Source organism: Pristiophorus japonicus, chromosome 14, assembly GCF_044704955.1.
Source record: "Pristiophorus japonicus isolate sPriJap1 chromosome 14, sPriJap1.hap1, whole genome shotgun sequence".
Classification (NCBI taxonomy): Eukaryota; Metazoa; Chordata; class Chondrichthyes; family Pristiophoridae; genus Pristiophorus; species Pristiophorus japonicus.
In genome coordinates this window covers 45,399,925-45,418,819 of record NC_091990.1, presented here as the reverse complement: position 1 = coordinate 45,418,819, position 18,895 = coordinate 45,399,925, and the positions used below count along the sequence as shown (strand labels likewise).

Here is an 18,895-nt window from a genome sequence, read left to right as displayed (position 1 = left end):
TGTGAGAAGGTAAAAATATTGGTGTGCAGATTGTACTTTGAATCATTTTAAATAGGATTAATACCAAAATAAATCCCTTTGTGGTAGCTGTGGCTCAGTTGCTAGCACCCTCGCCTGAGTCAGAACGTTGTGGGTTCAAGTCCCATTCCAGGGACTTGAGCAGATAAATCTAAGCTGGCACTTCAGTGCAGTACTGAGGCATGCTGTACTGTCGGAGGTGCTGTCTTTCAGATATAAACCAAGGTCCCGTCTGCTCTCTCGGGTGGACATAAAAGATCCTACATCACAGTGTCGAAGAAGAGCAGGGGAGTTATCCCCGGTGTCCTGGCCAATCTTTATCCCTCAATCAACATCACTAAAACAGATGATCTGGTCATTATCATGCTGCCATTTGTGGGAGCTTGCTGTGCAAATTGGCTGTCGCGTTTCCCACATTACAACAGGGAGCTTGCTATGTGCAAATTGGCAGCTGCATTTCCACCATTACAATAGTGACTGCACTGCAAAATGTACTTCATTGACCATAAAGCATTTTGGAACATCTGGCACTATATAAATGCAAGTCTTTTTCTTCTTTCAAGTCTGATTTTGTTAACTGGTTCAGCACTCTCTCAAATCCTCCATTTGTCATACAAATTGTAAAATAAAAGCATAAAATTGTGAAAATGCCTGGCAAGTCAAACAACACCTGAAAGCAATAGATTAATGGGCCCAAGTTTTGGCCTCAGTTGCTCCTGATTTTTTTGGAGCAACTGGTGTAGAACGGAGTATCTTAGAAATTCAAATTCTCGGCATTTAGTTTGCTCCAGTTCTCGTCAGTTAGAACAGTTTCACTTGGGAACAGAATTTTTTTTTCAAAAGGGGGCGTGTCCAGCCACTTACGCCTGTTTTCAAAGTTTCGGCAGTGAAAACTTACTCCAAACTAACTTAGAATGGAATAAGTGAAGATTTTTGTACGCTCGAAAAAAAACCTTGTCTACACTTTAGAAAATCAGGCGTAGGTTACAAATCGGGCGTAGGGAATGGGGGGGGGGGGGGGTTGGTTTACAGGGAAGTTTACAAACATTAAACACTTCAGTTTTACAAATAAAGAGCCATCATCAATAATAAATGATAAAAACATCAATAAATCAACCAATAAATCACTCAAAGAAAATTAATAAAATAAAAAATAAAAAAATCAATAAATAAAACATTTTCTACTTACTGACTGCAGCACTGGGAGTTCTCCAACAGCGTGCTGGGACATCCCCCCCCCCCCCCCACCCCGTGTGTCTCTGTTAGTGTCTCTATCTCTATCTCTCTCTGTCTGCCTGTGTGTGTCTCTCACTCTCTGTGTCTGTGTTTCTGACAACGAGGGGTGGAGGGGAGGGGGGGAAGAGGGGTGGTGTAGGGGGGTGGGGAGGGAAGAGGAGGTAGGGGGAAGGGAGGGTGAGGAGAAGTGGGGGGGGAGGGGAGAAGGAAGGGGGAGGGAGTGGGGGGGAGGGGAGAAGGAAGGGAGGGGGTGAGAGAAGGGAAGGGAGGGGGTGAGAGAAGGGAGGGGAGGGGGTGAGAGAAGGGAGGGAGGGAAGTAGAGGGGGTGAGAAGGGAGGGAGGGAAGTAGAGGAGGGAGGGGAGAGGGGGAGGGGGTGAGAGGAGGGAGGGAGGGAAGGGGGTGAGGGGAGAGAAGGGGAGGGAGGGGAGGGGGTGAGAAGGGAGGGAGGGGAGGGGGTGAGAAGGGAGGGAGGGGAGGGGGTGAGAAGGGAGGGAGGGGAGGGGGTGAGAAGGGAGGGAGGGGAGGGGGTGAGAAGGGAGGGAGGGGAGGGGAGGGGGTGAGAAGGGAGGGAGGGGAGGGGAGGGGGCGAGAGAAGGGAGGGAGGGGAGGGGGCGAGAGAAGGGAGGGAGAGGGGGAGGGGGCGAGAGGAGGGAGGGGGGCGAGGGAGGGAGGGGGGCGAGAGGAGGGAGGGGGCGAGAGGCGTGCGAGAGGAGGGAGGGCGGGGAGGGGAGGGGGAAGAGGCGTGGGAGAGGGGGGGAGGGAAGGGAGAGAGAGAGAGAGAGAGAGAGAGAGAGTGAGAGAGGGAGGCTGAACGGGCCAGGCCGGGCCCAAGACTTAGAGCTTAGACTTACCGGATTGGCAGGTAGGTGGCGTCGGGTCCAGGGTCTGGGAGGGTGGGGAGCGTGGGTCTGGGCGGAGAGGGTGGTGGATATTGGTCGGGAACAGAGGTCGGTCGGGGAGGGGGAGTGGGGGGGAAAGGTCGGGAGCGGAGGTCGGGTCGGGGGGGGGGGGGGAGGTCCGGTGGGGGGAGGTGGAAGCGGGAGTCAAGTTGAGTCGGGTCCGGTCCGGAGGAAGCAGGAGCTGGGCGTGGGAGGAGCCTTATACATGCAGCCCCAGTGAGGCTATTCGGCCAGGGCTAGGGGCTGCGTGCTTCGGGCCCCTCCCACACAGTTTTGGGCGCCTGGAACTACTGCACATGCGCGCCCACATGAGCAGAGGTCCTGGCACTGTTTTCAGCGCAGGGACCTGGCTCCGCCCCCTACAGCTCCTGCTGCGCTGCGCCGAGCTGCAAACGACCAGGGAGCCGGAGAATCTGGAAGTTTTTTTTTAGGCGCACTTTGTGGCACGAAAAACGGGCGTCCAGGTCGGGGCTGCGCCATTCTAGGTGGGGCCCGAAACTTGGGCCCAATATTTCATCAGAAATGTACTACTTCTCCAATATATAAACTCATCTGCTTGTTATCAATGTACACTACCTTCCCTTTCTGTCCTCTGGGGGTGGTCTTGGTCTTTGGTAAACTAATGTTGAATCCTCATTACTCCCCTCTATTCACATGATGGCAAGAACCCAGAATCTGAACAAAAACACGATCAGCATGTTCCAGGTTCTTTACAAGATCATAGTCTAAAACTTTGAGAACGTTTTTGAGAAAGAAAAATGAAAGGTTTTCGAGAATGAACAAAGGGGCGGAGAGAGAGAAATAAAAGTTCAGGCTGTTGGTTTAAGAAATTTTTGAGACAGAGTTTTGAGAACTATCTCCAAGCAAAGTGTTGAATGAAAGTTAGAAGCTTAAGTGTTTAACTTGACGCATGTAAACTTGTCAAATGTATCCCAACTGTTATTTAATAGTTCAAGTCAATTGCATAGTATGTGAGGGTAAAATATCAGTACAATGAAAGAAACCCGTGCGTACAAGGTTAATTAAGCTGGAATGAGAAGATGATGACCAAAGTTGCACATGCAGGATTTTTTTCTGCCGTGGTGGGTTGGGGGCGGCGAGTGGGGGGAGGGCATGGGGCTGGGGGGAGGGAGTAGTAGGATGTGGGGATAACGCCATCAAACAAAACTGCTTCAAACGGTTTAATTTTCAAGTAGGAATTCCACAATATGCTTCAAATTGAAACTATGGGCTCAATTTTCCCCAGTGATTTGCAGAATTTTTTTTGAAGCAACCACAGTTTCCCCAATCGATTTGCAGCAGTGTAAGTCAGTTAGTTACGATTTTTTTACGTCAGTTTTTTTCAGCGAAGAGGGCATAACCAGCCACCTACGCCAATTAGGGAAGTTTGACCAGCTGAGAGTTACTCCAGTTGTGCTTAGGCCAGCGTATGTGGCCTCTGCTGAACAACCTTCCCTAGAGTTATGGAAATCGGCGCAGCGGCTGGCCAGACACACACACTTGTAATGTGTTGGGAGCTGGCTGTAAGCTTCACTTTGCAGCCTCAGCTCTCATTATGTCCCTGGTTACCATGGCTGTCCGATCTTTTTGGCGCAGATCAAGGCTCCACCCCCAAAACTAAAGGTCGGGTTATGCCACGCCAAAATGAAGAAATCCAACAGGGAAACTTCGAATTTTTTTGGTGTACTTAGGCCCCAAAAAATCGGGCGTAACTCTTCAAGTACGCCAAAAAAATGCTGAGCTTTTAGGTTTGGATTTTGCACCAAAAATAATGGTGAGTCAAATGCCGCTTTCTCCGTTATTAATGTGCAAATTGGACAGCAACTTCCAGTGACTGCACATGCATACTTAAATGCGTAAATCAGGAAGTTGCTATCTGAGATGTCCTGCTCCTCCAGAAGCCGTGTGATAATGGTATTTCGCTGCATCGCACCATTGAAATACATGGAACAGCATGAAGTTGCTGTACTTACCTGATATACATGCATTAAACTCATCAGAAAAATTTAAGACTTGTCAATTCCAGTGTAAGTACTGTTTTTTTTTAACAGTGTGATGAGTCTTAATTACTGCCAAAGAACCTCTGGCACTGAAAATTAACTTTTTTTTTTACACGTGTGGAGTCTCATTCCTTCAGATTTAAATTATTGTTGGATATTTAAAACTAAATATGTAAAATATTTTTTACTTTTTCTGTGTGTCACTTATCTTTTTTAATCCAATCTTTCTTTCCTCTCTCTCTTTTGTTTTCTGTACCTGACTTGACAGTGAATTAAATATTCTAACTTACACTTCATGGTTCAGACTCTACATGGCACATTAACAATTCTTCAATCTGATTGGTTAAGGGGATACACAGTTCCTTGCCCTGTTTACATAGGTACCATTTGGCCTGTGGAGGGCGATGTGCTTTGATTGTTGGCTGACAGAAACTTTCAGTGCAAAAGCCCTTAAAATGTCTCAGCAAGTGTAGCCTTTTGTTTGCCATTGACTGCAAAATCCGGCCCATTATTATTTCCATTAATATAACAACTCAAATAAAGCAAATTTAAAAAAGTCTTATCAGGCCAAAAACTCTAAACCACGACATCCATGTGCCAGCTTTGCATTGTTACTCTATCAGTAACTTTGCTACTATTCATTGCAGTATCCCAATGAATATTTAGAAGAGCAAGCTCAACTACTCGTTTTTCATTCACTGAGTAGCTCTTGAAGTTGTTTCTGCATTCTATGACTAGATCTTCAACACAATCTTTTGAAAGAACGCTAAAATTAATTTATACAAATTTTGGGGTGTGTTTCAAAGCCTTTAACACCTTGTCCCTGTCTACACAGAAAAAGCCTGTGACTGGGGGGTAGTGACTCTCCACAAGTGTCTTCAGAGGTAATGTTGGACAGCCAATGCTACAAATTTGATTCAGCAGAAGGTCATGGTCTTGTACTGTGCTCCTATCATGGAGGAACAGCCCACAACATCCAGGATGGAAATTCACCAGCAATAAATGCCAACTAACGCAACTGCAATCAAATGAATCTTGCTGCTGCATTAATATGCAAAAGAATGAAACTATATTTGAACCTGCAATGATTTACACTTATTTAATAATTTCTACCAAAGTACTTTATAATTCTCAATACTTAACCTTGTAATATTATGCTAACTTAAATTTCATTCAATAAATTAGTATTAGTTAGTAAGAGTCTGTGTCTGTGTGCATTTTCAACTCTGGCAAAAGGAAGTAACTCATTCCACTCAGTGCGAAAGTCTGATTCCATGGTCATTGCCATGGTGCATCACAATCCAGGTACTTTTGGATTGGGAAGTAAGACAGTTACGCCACTCGCTAATTTGGACATTTTACCAGTCTTCCAAGTGAATGGTAGATGCCAGTCCGGTTCCTATGTTTGAATGTTTGATATTTTTTCTCAGACCTTTGACCTTTGCAGACTAAATATTAGGAATGTGATGATATATTTCTCAGATGCTGCAAGGAATTGAGCATTCACGACTATCTTACAAAGGCATGTGTGTTGCCTGATTGAAGATCACTACCATTGGAAGGTGACTGATTCACGGCTAGTGAAGGTTGCTTTTCATCAATGTGAAAGGCCATAGTTGATAGTTGTGCATATATCAACAACTAAGTGGTGACAATCATTAGACAACTTCACTGGCAGGTGGCTGCAGTGGGAAGATGTTTTGGCAACTATAGTATTGATGAGCGACCAGAAAACCCAAGTAATAATTTACAGTTTGCTTACGGTCAATCTGGAAGTGTTGAGTAATTTTTTCTTTTGGATTAGCAATTTGTTAAGTTAGCAGGGTTTTGTTGCAGGAGCCAAGAAATACTCTCGACAATTTGAATTATCAAAGCCTGATATTAACAGTGTGGTTGCCCAGTTGTTTAGGCAAATTGATCTTTTTTGTTAATTTGTATGAATATTTGACAGGCTGACAAGTTTATTTTTTTATGTGCTGTGCTAATTAGAGCCACATCTTAGTCTATTCATGTGGTTCCAACTATTTATTAATATGCAAATAATTGATGCTAAATATATCATCATGGTTTTGCACTTTGATTTTAAACTGAATCAAAGAAGCATAGTCATAAAAATGGATGATTGGTTGTGAAAGTTCCAAAGTTGCTGTTTAACAGTGTATGGCATCCATTAGAAGCAAGGACGTTTATTCACGCAATCGTGGGCCGGATTTCATGGTAGAAATAATGGTGAGGCTAACAGCACTCCCCGTTATTCACGTGGAAATCGGACAGCACCTTTCGGCGACCGCACGTGCACAGTTAAAAATGGAAATCAGGAAGTTGCTGTCTGAAGTCCTGTTCCTCTAAAAGTTGCACAAAACTATTATCTCGCCAAGGGGCGCACCATTTAAATACATGGAATGGCTGTAAAGTCATTGTACTTACCTGATAGATACGAACCATACGTGCCAGAAACAGTTAGAGCCTATCCACTCTAGTGTAAGTACCCTTTAAACAGTGTCGCAAGTCATTATTGCCTGCCAAATAATCTTGCTGGCAGTGTGAAGTCTCATTCCTTCAGGTTGTAGAGATTAACCAATTTGTTGATATTGGCTTATCTCTGGTCTTTCAAGTAATCAGGATCGACTGCAAACCAATATGGTGGGTATATTGTATTTAATCAGAGTTTAAGACTGAATACAACACATTCGTTATACAGCAAAAACATACATCCGTGACAAGCAGCTAGTACCGGTCCCGATGCGTGAACAGTTCTCTGACTGACGCCCTCTCTTCCTCTCATCTGGAACCTCCAAGAGTGTTAACCGGTGAGCATGGGTTCACTATCGGAAGAGTGTTAGACGAGCCCCACTCTTTTATGGCTCTCCCCTCCACCGTCTGTGCTAAAAAGTTCTCTCCGTCTTTCTTTTATTCTCTTGGTAGGGGTGGACCTATAGCAGAATAGGAACAGTATAATTCAACCTATAGCGGTTCCCCTTAAAACTAAGTGCCCAATGGCACATTGAATACTTTGTCTTAACATTTAAATGGAAAAACCCTCCCCTAAATGGGTCTTATGTTTTTTGTTCACCTGGGTTCCTATTTTTACTTTCTGAAATCCCATCCATCGGAATTTCTTTTTATATCTGCCTTGCTTATCCTCCCACAGTTGGAGTCAGACATGCCATTCTTGGCCTTCAGATGCTCGGAGCTGCTTGTTATCAGTTATTTATGTTCACACTGTTCAAGTAGATTTGGCTATGCAAAACTAACTGATTCATTCCAGACTATTGTACCATGGAATGAATCATTAAATTCCCAAAGATATCCTCTATTCTATTCTATTCTATTCTATTCTATTCTCATACACTGGTTAACTTAGACATTTTAAAGCAGTTTTGTAATAGTCAAAATCCTAACGTTATACTATAGTTATTAGCAGTAATGGAAGAAACATAGGCATTGGACCTTTAATTGGTCAAATTAAAGATATATGAAACAACCTTCTTAGCACACAAACAGCAGATAGCTAGTTTGGAAACAAGGTCATATATCATTGTCATAATGCAGAATGTTATGATATTGCAGGGAACCAAAAGCATAATCCGATTATAAGCATCTATCTAGTTATTCTAATATTAGTCTGAAGAGATTTTTTTGTCTCAAGTTCTAATACAATCATGTAAACATGCCATGTTTACATATCCATTTTGGACACTTGATTCTAACAAGGTATTCATTGTTATTGGAGATTTAAATTTTAAAAACATTTTCCGTGTCTTTTTTTCTCTCAATCCAGTCTTTCTTTCCTTCTCTTTATTTCGCTTTCTGTCCCTGATTTGACATTGAATTAAATATTCTAACTGGCACTTCCTGGTTCAGACTCTGCGCACCTCATTAACGATTCTTCAATCTGGTTAAGTTGATGCACAGTTGCTGGCCCAGTTCACACAGGTCCCAGATGCCCTGTAGATGGAGATGCACTTTTTAGCTAGTTGGCTGACAGGAACTAAATCATTCATTCACTGTTGACCACAAAATCTGGCCCTAATTAATCTTATTCCAAAGCATCATAAATGTTGACGTCAATGAGGGTTCTCCGATTGTCAGCCATGATTTTAGCAGAGTATCGGCATTAACCCCAAAGAAATGGAGTAAATATCCATTCACACCATTCCCCCAGTGTTTCTGCTGATCTTTCACCAAAATTACGGCAGATCTGTGAATCCTTGCAGCAATTTTAAGATTGGTCAGTAGCTATAGCCGTGTTTCAGTTATCAAACATTAAACATTTTGTTCTTGGATGAAAAATTCCTTTTTTCAGCTTTCAAAATAAAATGCACTTTCTGTAATAGTAATACAAAAATGGGTTTCTAACTGCTAATGCTGAATACAGCAGGAAGAATATCTCCAAGTAGGTAACTACTTTGGCTGAAACTGGACTGAATATCAAGACGCTGCTGACTGTGCAAATATATTCATAATATAAAATAGTTTACACAGACAGATCAGACCCATCTAGGCTGCTATATACTATAAATCATGTTCAAATATTAATACAAATGTTCTGCAAGTCACGACCGCAATTTCCGTAACTTGGCGGAAGATCAGCACACAGCTTGGAGAAATGGTGTAAGTGACTGTGTTTACGTCATTTTCGGGATTTCTGCCAACATTCGTGAGGGATCAGGGAATCATCTTGAAAATTCTATCCCTAAGTCTCTATGGATAATTTATTGTACATCATTATTCAAACTCTTTCATATCTTTATAATTTTTTTGTCTGATAACGCTCCGGTGATGTGCCTTGGGATGTTTTATTATATTAAAGGTGCTATATACCTTTGTTCTTAAAACAGATGACATATTTGTGATTTACTGTTTATTCCCTCTTTTAATCAACCTGCGGACGTTGTTGAAAAGCAGCATGTGTTTGAATCAGTCTAAAATTTAAAACCTTCAAAAGGAGCGCTATTGAATCTGTAGGAGTAAAGAAAGCATACAATGATACTATTGACATACTAGCTAATTCCGAGTTGTTTATAAATATTTAGCTTAGATTAAAACAGATCTCAAAATACACTTGAAATGATGATGACAAAGTTGAAAAGATGTTGGACTCCTGAAGCTTTCAGCAAGGATGATGTGCAATTTCAATTGAAAGCAATTAAGTTAGATTTTGAATGGAGAATGTTGTATTGAACATTTTAATTGTAGCTGTGTCTTTCAGTGCATTTAAGGTATACAAAATTAGCTGTTATTTTCTGCACTTATTCCCTCACACTACAGCCTGTGCAACAGAACTTGTATTAATAATGAAAGGAAATGTGTTTTGTAGAAGGAAGGGTAATTTTTATCAATTCATGATCAAAGTCTGTGGATAAAATGTTTGTACTGTGGAGCAGTGTGCTTTAGCCAAGACTTAATGGCACTAGCATGTTTTATTTGGGGTTTATCCAATTTTAGTATTACGGTATGAATAATATCTCTTTAGCTTACTTGTGCATTGTAGCACTCTACTTGAGAAAGTTTAAGGGCTGGATTTTGATCAAAAATCGCCACCACCGGATTACCACCCAAAAAAATGCTGTGATTATTGAATTAGATCAGCGGAAAATTAATCAAAAAATTGAAAAAAGTCCACCCGACAGGAAAAATCAGTGCTCCATGCAGATTCTCGATGGAAAACATGATCCTGGTCAAATTTGGTCGTATTTAGTCAGAGGCTACGAAATGGGCTGAGGGGGGGGAAACAAAATATTTTTCAGAAGAATAAATCAGCAAATGTTCATAGGACCCTTTTCCAATGAATCGCTGCAAAAAAGCTTTTTAAAAAAACCTTTTGTTATACTCATAATAAATGGTCAGACTGAGTACTGTGTGTAATGAGTAAGTGTGACCGTAGCTCCTTAAGGTTCCAGAGTGCAGGTACCTCGTGGGTGGCCTGCTTATATACTGTGCTCCTAGAGATGCTGGGATCCCTTGGGACTCAGACAGGTAGGCCCTCTGGTGGTCTGGTGTGCTATAGGTTACAAGGGGTTAAATACATAACACCTTTCACTTAATTTTGTTTTGGCAGTGTTTTATACCGACCCACCGATCGAAGGGCTGCTCCAGCTGGTTTCACCACGGCATTTTTTTTTCAGCAACTACGGAACACCACTACCACCAAACACAGGCGGAAGTGGTTTTTTTTCCCAGTGTTGCACGCCGGCGGTCCGCTCCCCAGCAGTATTTTAAAACTGTCGGCGGAACACTTGGATGAAACTCGCCCCGGGTGCTTTTCCACCAAAATATAACAACATCGCCGAAAAATGCGGCGGAAAAGCTCATCACATTCCAGCCTAAGATTTTTAAATTTGACATTGTATTTCCCCCTGCAAAATTTTTAGGTGTCTTTTTCGACTCTGTTATAGGCTACATAATCAATATCAGTAACAGAGAGAAAAGGCAAATGATTCTCTTTGAGGCCTCCATTATCCCCACACGGGCTTCCTCTCTCTCAGGCCATTGGCTCATTTTAAGCTTTGTCCAGAGGTTCTATTTTTCTTGAATCCTTCCTGAATCAGAGTGAAAAATTCAGGAATTCAATCTCCCACAGCACCTAAGCCTCTATGCAAAATGGAATTGCATCTTCCACAATGCCCCAACACTCATTTCAGACTTACTTTTCTAGAAGTTAAATTGTGCCAGAATCCTTTTGGTATGAAATCTTAATGACTTTCAGATTTCATTCTTTTAATTACTAATGGTTTTTTTTTACTGCCTGAGTCTTTGAGGCCAAGTTTAGGCCTGAGTTGCTCCTGATTTTTTTGGAGCAACAGGTTTAGAACGGAGTATCTTAGAAATTTGAATTCTCGGCATTTAGTTTGCTCCAGTTCTAGTCAGTTAGAACAGTTTCACTTTGGAACAGAATTTTTTTTCAAAAGGGGGCGTGTCCGGCCACTTACGCCTGTTTCCAAAGTTTCGGCAGTGAAAACATACTTCATTCTAAGCTAGTTTGGAGTAAGTGAAGATTTTTGTACGCTCAAAAAACCTTGTCTACACTTTAGAAAATCAGGCGTAGATTACAAATTAGGCGTAGGGAACTGGGGGGGGGGGGGGAAAGGGAAGTCATTAAATTCTACAATCAATCCTTAGTTATACTTATACAAATATTATACAAATAAATCCAACCTGAATAAAAATTTATAAGCAAAGAAAAGATTAAATAAACCATGTTCCTCCTTGTGTGAAACAGCAGCAGCCTTCAAGCTGCTGTGCTTCAGGCAGGTCTTTCATGTTGGAGACAGGCAGCGGTGTGGCGTCAGTGTCTCGACAGCAGCCCCAACAGCGGCAGCAAGCAGCTTTCGAGCTGAGCTGCGGTGCTTGAGGCAGGCCTCCAATCTCTTAGTGGCTGGCCGCGAAGAATCAACACCGGATGGACTTGAGGCCATTCGGCCATGGGATAGCAGCGGTGTCAGTGGCTGGCCGGCAGCCAAAGAATCAGCACCGGACCGACGTGAGGCCATTTGGCCATGGGACAGCAGCGACGTCAGTGGCTGGCCGGTAGTCGAAGAATTAACACAGGACACACGCAGCTCTTTAAGGTGCTTGAGGCCATTCGGCCACGCTTTAGGGGCGGCGTCAGTGGCTCGACGGTAGCCGAAGATACAGCAGCAGCCTTCGAGCTGTGAGGGGGAACTGAGGCCATTTGGACAGGGAGAGGCAGCCGCATAGACAGTTTTATACTTAAATTTGCAGAATGGGTGCTGCATTGTCAACACCATGTATTATGCAATGGTTCGCCATGAATTCACTGCATAGGAGAGAATTGATTAGAGCTTGAGAATGTGAAAAAGGATTGCGAAAGTGGTAGATGGCTAGGGAAGGTAGCAAAAAGATGGAGATAGGGAATCATGGGTAAATGGCTGACCAAAGATGTCAAGCTGTGATAACTACAATGTCAGCACAAAAAGGGGTTGCTCAGAGTTGTGGTCAAACACGAGTTACGCGAAAAAGCAAAAGTTAGACATGAGTCAGATGAGGGGCTGCTATATCCAGCCATGAAATAGGGAAATGCTATGAAAATCGAAACAATAAACACATCCCTGGAGCCCGCCCTATTTGGAGAGTTGTTGGCCTGCAATTGGGTATGCTATGGGGGAAATCGACCAATGATTGTATAAACTGAGTGTCACTCAAATGTGTTCTGCTGTAACAATGTATAAGTGTTGAGCTTTTGTACTGTTATGAGACTTGTCAGGAGAAAGGTGGACAGGCTCGAATCGAGAGTGTTCCCTTTATCTTAACAGGTCCTGGCCGGAGAATCTCTAATAAAGGTCTTATGTGGCTAAGACTAAAAGTGTTCGTGTGTCAGTGAATTCGCTGAAACAGATTGAAGGGAAAAGAATCCAGTATCTACAAGCTCACCGCACCAGGAACGTCGTAGCCCGTAGGTTGATGGGCAGGAGACCTTACCCACGTCGACAATATCTAGCCAGGCGCTCGTACCTGGACATGAGCGAGGCTGATTGTGTGAAAAGGTTGCGTTTTCGCAAAGAAGTTGTCACTGAGATCTGTGATATAGTGAGAGCAGATTTGCAGCCCAGAAGCAGAACGCCAACTGCGCTGTCTGTTGCAGTGAAGGTAACAGCTGCACTTTCTTTCTATGCCTCGGGATCGTTTCAGGCTACAACTGGAGATGTGTGTGCCATCTCTCAACGTGCAATACATGCCTGCGTTTACCAGGTCATGGCTGCACTTTATGCACGAAGGAATGACTTCATCAATTTCCCAATGACCTCACAAGCGATCCATGAGAGGGCTGTGGGCTTCTTCAGGATTGCCGGCTTCCCAAAGGTACAGGGCTGCATTGATTGTACCCACATAGCCTTGCGAGCACCTGTGGAGGATTCTGAGCAGTACCAAAAGAGGAAAGGTTTCCACTCTATCAATGTGCAGCTCGTGTGTGATGACAAGCAGCGCATCATTTCAGTCGATGCGAGATACCCTGGCAGCACCCACGATGCGTTCATCCTACGCGACAATGTTATATCTGACATGTTTGAGCAGCAGACAGAAGGGCAGAGCTGGCTACTGGGAGACAAAGGGTACGGCCTGACCACCTGGCTCATGACGCCCCTACGCATGACACTGACAGAAGCTGACCGTCAATACAACATGGCGCACACTGCGACGTGCAGCATCATTGAGAGGACCATTGGCATATTGAAACAGCGATTCCGATGCCTGGACCATTCCGGAGGACAGTTGCTATACTCTCCTCAGATTGTCGGTCACTTCACTGTTGTGTGCTGCATGCTTCATAACTTAGCCATCATGTGGCAGCAGGAGCTGGTAGTGGAACCAGAAGACCTACGTGAGGGTCCAGTGCATGATGATGGTATTACGGAAGACCAGGATGTGGATGATAACGATGATCAGGAAAGCATGCAAGTGCCTGATGCCGAAGCACGAGGTCGGAGGAGGGCCGTCCATCGTGCCCCTTTAATGATTGCTCGAGCCTTGCGCCAGCAGCTCATCCGTGAACGCTTCAACTACTGATGCCTGAGGGCTCTGTGACCACTTTTGCATATGGACATGTTTATTCTTTGCAGTTGTTCCTACGCTGTGTTGTGTTAATGGAACATGAAACAGTTTTAATGAAAAAATATTTTATTGAAAAGTTAACGTCACTCTAAAAATATTTGTTGTATCAAACTATACTTTTTAATATGACTCTTGAAGATCACTTATAAACTTGTAAAGTTGCAAAAGTTACAAAACACTTTCTGTGAAAAAATTTAGACTCTAAGATCACTTACACTTCAAGATCACCTTTTTTAGATGCAAAATTAAATAATTTACAGAATGTGAGTGCATTTACACTATAAGATCACTTGAAAACCCGGAGATCACTTTTGTGTTGTAAAGTTACAAAACTTACAAAACAGTTTCATTGTGAAAAACGCTACTACAGCTACATCAAGAACAAGAACAAAAGCAGCAAAGAAAGGCTGCAACCATGTCTCAGTGAATGTTCACTTCCTCATGGGAGCGTCATTTGATTGGCTGGGCTTTGTGCCCTTATTGCAGCAGCTACCTCAACCAGGCCCTCCCTGACGGCCTGTGCCGTCGATTGCACTCCCTCGGACATTCCCTCCCTAAGTTCCCGTGTCATTACTGCTATTTCTCCCGTCAGGACCGTCAACTCTTCACCTACTGCACTGACGCCACCGATGAGTGATCGGGTAAGCTCATTGGTCTCCATACCCAATGCCACAACCTGAGTCGCATCTGTTGCACGCTGCATCTCAGGAGAGCGTGTCTCCAATTTCCTTCTCCTCTGCCTGGGTCTACCTTGTGGCACCACTACACTGGGAGGCGCGGGCACGGACGGTGGGACGCTCGGTGTTGCAAGCGGCACCACTACACAGGGAGGCGCGGGCTAGGACTGTGGGACACTGTGTTGCAGACGGCAGTACTAGAGGGAGAGGCTCGGGCTGGAACGGTAGGATGCTCGGTGTTCCAGACGACAGCACTCGAGTGCGAGCCGTGGGCTGGGATGTTGGACGAATGGGTGTAAACTGCTCCATGATATCAGCAGCAACACTGGGACCCGAAGCGTCAGAATCAAAACCACAGTAGGTGGAACCAGAACCTATGCGAGAGGGAGGCGCAGGCTCGGACGGTAGTGCACTGACTGTAGAATGCTGCATTATACCAGCAGCACCACTGGGACCCGCAACATCGGAAGCAAAACCATGGAAGGTGGAACCAAGACCTATGCTAGGGGTTGAAGCTCTGATGCCCCTTGATGGGGGCTCAAACATTAAATTGGAAGCTCTCCCCTGCAGACATTTCAGTCATCACTGCCATCATCCAGTCTGGTTCGTCCGCAGCTGGTTGTACTGGTTCTTGTTCTGTACCCTCAGGATCCTCAGGGTTGGCAGCAGCGTCATCGTCGTCATCATCATCATCATCATCATGTTCTGCAAAATACATCAGAACAGTCAAATGCTTAACTGCAAAGGAGGGGGCCGGATTGGTGGCATGAGTACTCTCACACATAGCAGGCCAGGCAGCAGGTTGATCTAAAGGGCCACAATGCATTTTCAGGACTTACCCTCTTCCTTGCGTGCGGGCCCAGCTTGTGCTGTACCGATTGCTTTTCTCCATGTACGACTCATCATAGCAGCTACCCTTTGTTCCAAGGGTGTCAGTGGATGCAGATTGGGCACGCCTCCTCCTGTCAGAGTTGCCTCCCTTTTGTTGTGGGCCAATTTCTTCTGCAAAGAGTAAAATATAACTTTTTACAGTATGTCAGTCTGCAAGGTGGGACAGACAGATAGCCAGGTTACAATTACGATTAAATTTAAAAATGGGAAATACTACTTACACTAACTAATTGACCAAGGTCGTGCCATTTCTTTTTACACTGACTTCCAGATCTCCTGGTATGCACCACTGCGCAGTAATCTTCTGCAACTTGGTTCCAGCGTTTCTTCATTTCTTTTGGTGGCACTTTTATGCGACCTCTGTTGCTGGTATCTAGCTCCTGCCATCTCTGCTCAATTATGTTGACTAATATCTCTACTTCCTCATGCAAGAAATTCTTTGTTCTTGGTGGACGTTGATCCATTGCAAAGTTGAATTGGCACTCTTATTTCTCCAAACACACAGTCCTTAATTTGCATGGTTCTGCAAGCTTAGCAGTGAAAAGCTGAACTCACTGATTTCAGCAGGTGATTTATTCAACAGTGCTGCTAAAAGCACTCCCTCACACACAAAGAAATATCACAAAAATTAAATTACAAGCCTTTGCAGGGGTCGAAGAGACAAATCTTCACTTTTTCTCCAGTCCTTTTAAAAATGGCCGAGTGCCAATGTTTGTTTGACACTGTACGTGCGCGCACGCGCAGGGTTGCCGGCACCACGTTAGCTCATTTAAATTGGACCTGCCCCCCACTACTTACAGAATCGGCGCGAGTGTTTGGCTCCGCCCCCCGCTGTGAAGAGCGCGACGTGCCAAGCACAGATCGAGCTCCGAGGAGCCGGAGAATATCGCAGTTTTTTTCTAGCGCACTTTTAGCTGCGAAGAACAGGTGTGCAGCTCGGAGGTGCGCTGTTTTCGGCACGGGCCGAAACTTGGGGCCTCTGATGTTGTGTTGCTTCTCTCTACCAAATTAATCTAGAGAGAGTCATATTTTGAGTGCACATTACTGCCAAAATAATTGAGGCTACAACCTATTCTAGTGGTACATCCATGGTCCCAAAATTCAGTAGGGCTGGAAATTTCGGCACTAATGGCTTTTTGGGGTCATTAGTGCCGAAATTCTTTCATGACTGGGCTACCCTATTTTCAGCTCCAAAAGTGAAAAAATAGGTGCCAGCACTAATGATCCCTTCCAACGTGGATTTTTCAGCAGTGCGGCTGTCTTAATTTGAGCGTGATCACCACTGAGAAATTGGGGGGGGGAGGAGTTTGGAAGGATGGCTGATGTAAGCGGTGCAAGGAGAGCCAAAGTTTCACTGATCTGGAGCTGGAGACACTGATGGACAATGTGGAAGACAGAAGAGTACTGTTTCCTGAGGTGGGGCGACCTGGTAGACCGCCAGTACATAATGCATGGAGGGACATTGCAGGGGAGGTGTCGGGCACCTCCATATATGTGAGGAAGCACCCTTCCAGGAGGGTGTAGGCCAGTCTGCACCAGGCTCTTCCAGGCCCAGAGGTATTCAAGGGCATCCTAGAAGGACAGCTGTAAGTCCCAGACAACAACCACAGCAGCCTTCCTGGACCTATGATGCAGCCACAGTGATGACAGTTAGGCATAGTGTTAGGGTAGTCACGCGTAACAGGTGTTATGGTGAGATGCACAAGGGTAAAAAAATAATTACAGTATTATATTAATGTTTTTTTTTTCCATTGATTTGGATAAATCTTTATTTTTGGCAAACATATCTGGCTAGGTGTTTCATTTGGGAGTGGGCAATTCTACGTTAAGGCACTTAGTGCGATGGCCATTGAAAGTGGGACATGAAGGGTCATGTATGGATGGGATTATGTGAAGTGAGCAGCTATGAGATGCAGCTGCACCTCTTCCAGGGTTGCGATGGGGACAACTCCTCCTAGCTCTGGGGCGACGGGGATCCTCTTCCTCCTCCTCAGATGGTACTGCTGGCTTGACCTCCAGCGGCTGTCCTCTTATGATGGCCAGGTTGTGCAACATGCAGCAGACCACGATGATTATGGAGACCTCTTGCGAATACTGCAACATGTCACCAGAGCGATCCAGGCACCGGAACCTCTGCTTGAGGATGTCTATGCACTGCTCGAGCTGGTGGCACATTGAGAGTCATTGTATGCATGCTCTGGCCCTGTCCTGGGATTCTGCAGTGGAGTGAGCAGCCAAGTGGACAGGGGATATCCCTTGTCCCCAAGCAGCCAACCGCAATCCTGATTCGGGCCGGTGAAGACGGCAGGCACATTGGTCTGGCACAGAATGAACGAATCATGGCTGCTGCCTGGGTAACTCACATCAACTGCCAGGATCTGATGCTGGTGGTTACACACGAGCTTCACATTCAGCGAGTGGAAGCCTTTGCAGTTGACAAAGATCTTGGTGTGATGATGTGACGCCTTCAGACCAACGTGTGTGCAGTCAATGGCACCTTGCACTCTCGGGAGGCCTGCCATTCGGACAAATCCAGCCTGCCGCTCCACCTGCTTGTCCCTTGTCATCCGGAAGGAGACGTATTGGACCCTTCTCCTGTATAGTGCATCTGTGATCTGCCGGATGCACCGATGTGCCGAGAATTGAGATGTTGCCAATGTCTGCAATGAAAGACTGGAAGGACCCCGTAGCGTAAAAATTCATGGTGATGGTGACCTTGGTCTCCATGGTGAGGGCAGTCCTGAGCTTTGTTTGAGGCTGCAGATCTTCTCGCAGGACAGTGCAGAACTCCCTGAGTACTTCTTTCCAAAATCATTGCTCATCACTGCCTGAGGTCTGTCGACCCTTTGAGGGTGCGGCCTCCTTCCCCCATGTCTGCGTTGGCCACCTCCCCTGGCAGCTGCCTGCTGGCCAACTCCCTGGTTCTCCTCATTCTCGGGCTCCTGTGGGAGGTTCTTGATGGAAAGGCTCCTCTGCCAATAATTGGAGGGGGGGAGTCAGCATCCCTCACCCACCTCCTGATGGCATCTCGCTCCTGGCCACCCTCTCTAGCTGCATGTCTGCACACCCTTCTCTCTGTTGGCTGCTGTCTCTCTGCACGGTTCTGACGGCGACGCTTCCTCCTGAATGCCGCCCTGCTTCTGACCAGGTGTCACCCTCCCAACACTCCTCCCATCCTCAGGGTGAACCCTGCCAAGCAGGTCTCTGCAGCCCACAATGAGGCCTATCGGCCTCCACTAAGCAGTCAGACCTGAAAGTTGTACAAAAGTCTTTTGAAAACCTCTGAGCAGCACTCAGCAGATTTAATGGAGCCAAAACAATTAATAACACTTATTGCACTTTTAATTACAATTACAAATGAATAAAACTATTTTCCTAACAAACGGCCCTGATCGCAGCAAAACTCCAGCGGCATCTCATTCGTGCACCAACTGGAAAACCTCACTGGGTCACTGCCGGGAAAAATCCTTTAATCGGTGAATTTAGCTATCGGGGCTGCTTTTCAGCAGCCTGCGCACTCCTGAGGTCACCGTTGGAAACTTTCCTTTACAGCAGCTTCACCCTGCTGTTTCTGGCAGAAGTGCGCACTGCTCAATTTCC

General features: G+C 45.1%; 1 protein-coding gene and 1 long non-coding RNA gene across 2 annotated transcripts in view; one reads left to right on the top strand and one right to left on the bottom strand.

Moving 5' to 3' along the window:
- The window catches only part of LOC139279594 (CUB and sushi domain-containing protein 2-like), a 914,549-nt gene that overhangs the window by 64,112 nt on the left and 831,542 nt on the right, over positions 1-18,895 (top strand). The gene's annotated exons all lie outside the window — the stretch shown is intronic.
- LOC139279389 (uncharacterized) overlaps positions 6,794-18,895 on the bottom strand; it is a 53,962-nt gene continuing 41,860 nt past the window's right edge. Inside the window, exon 3 of the long non-coding RNA XR_011596462.1 lies at positions 6,794-7,087. This is a non-coding gene — a long non-coding RNA (uncharacterized lncRNA). The remainder of the gene's footprint in view (positions 7,088-18,895) is intronic.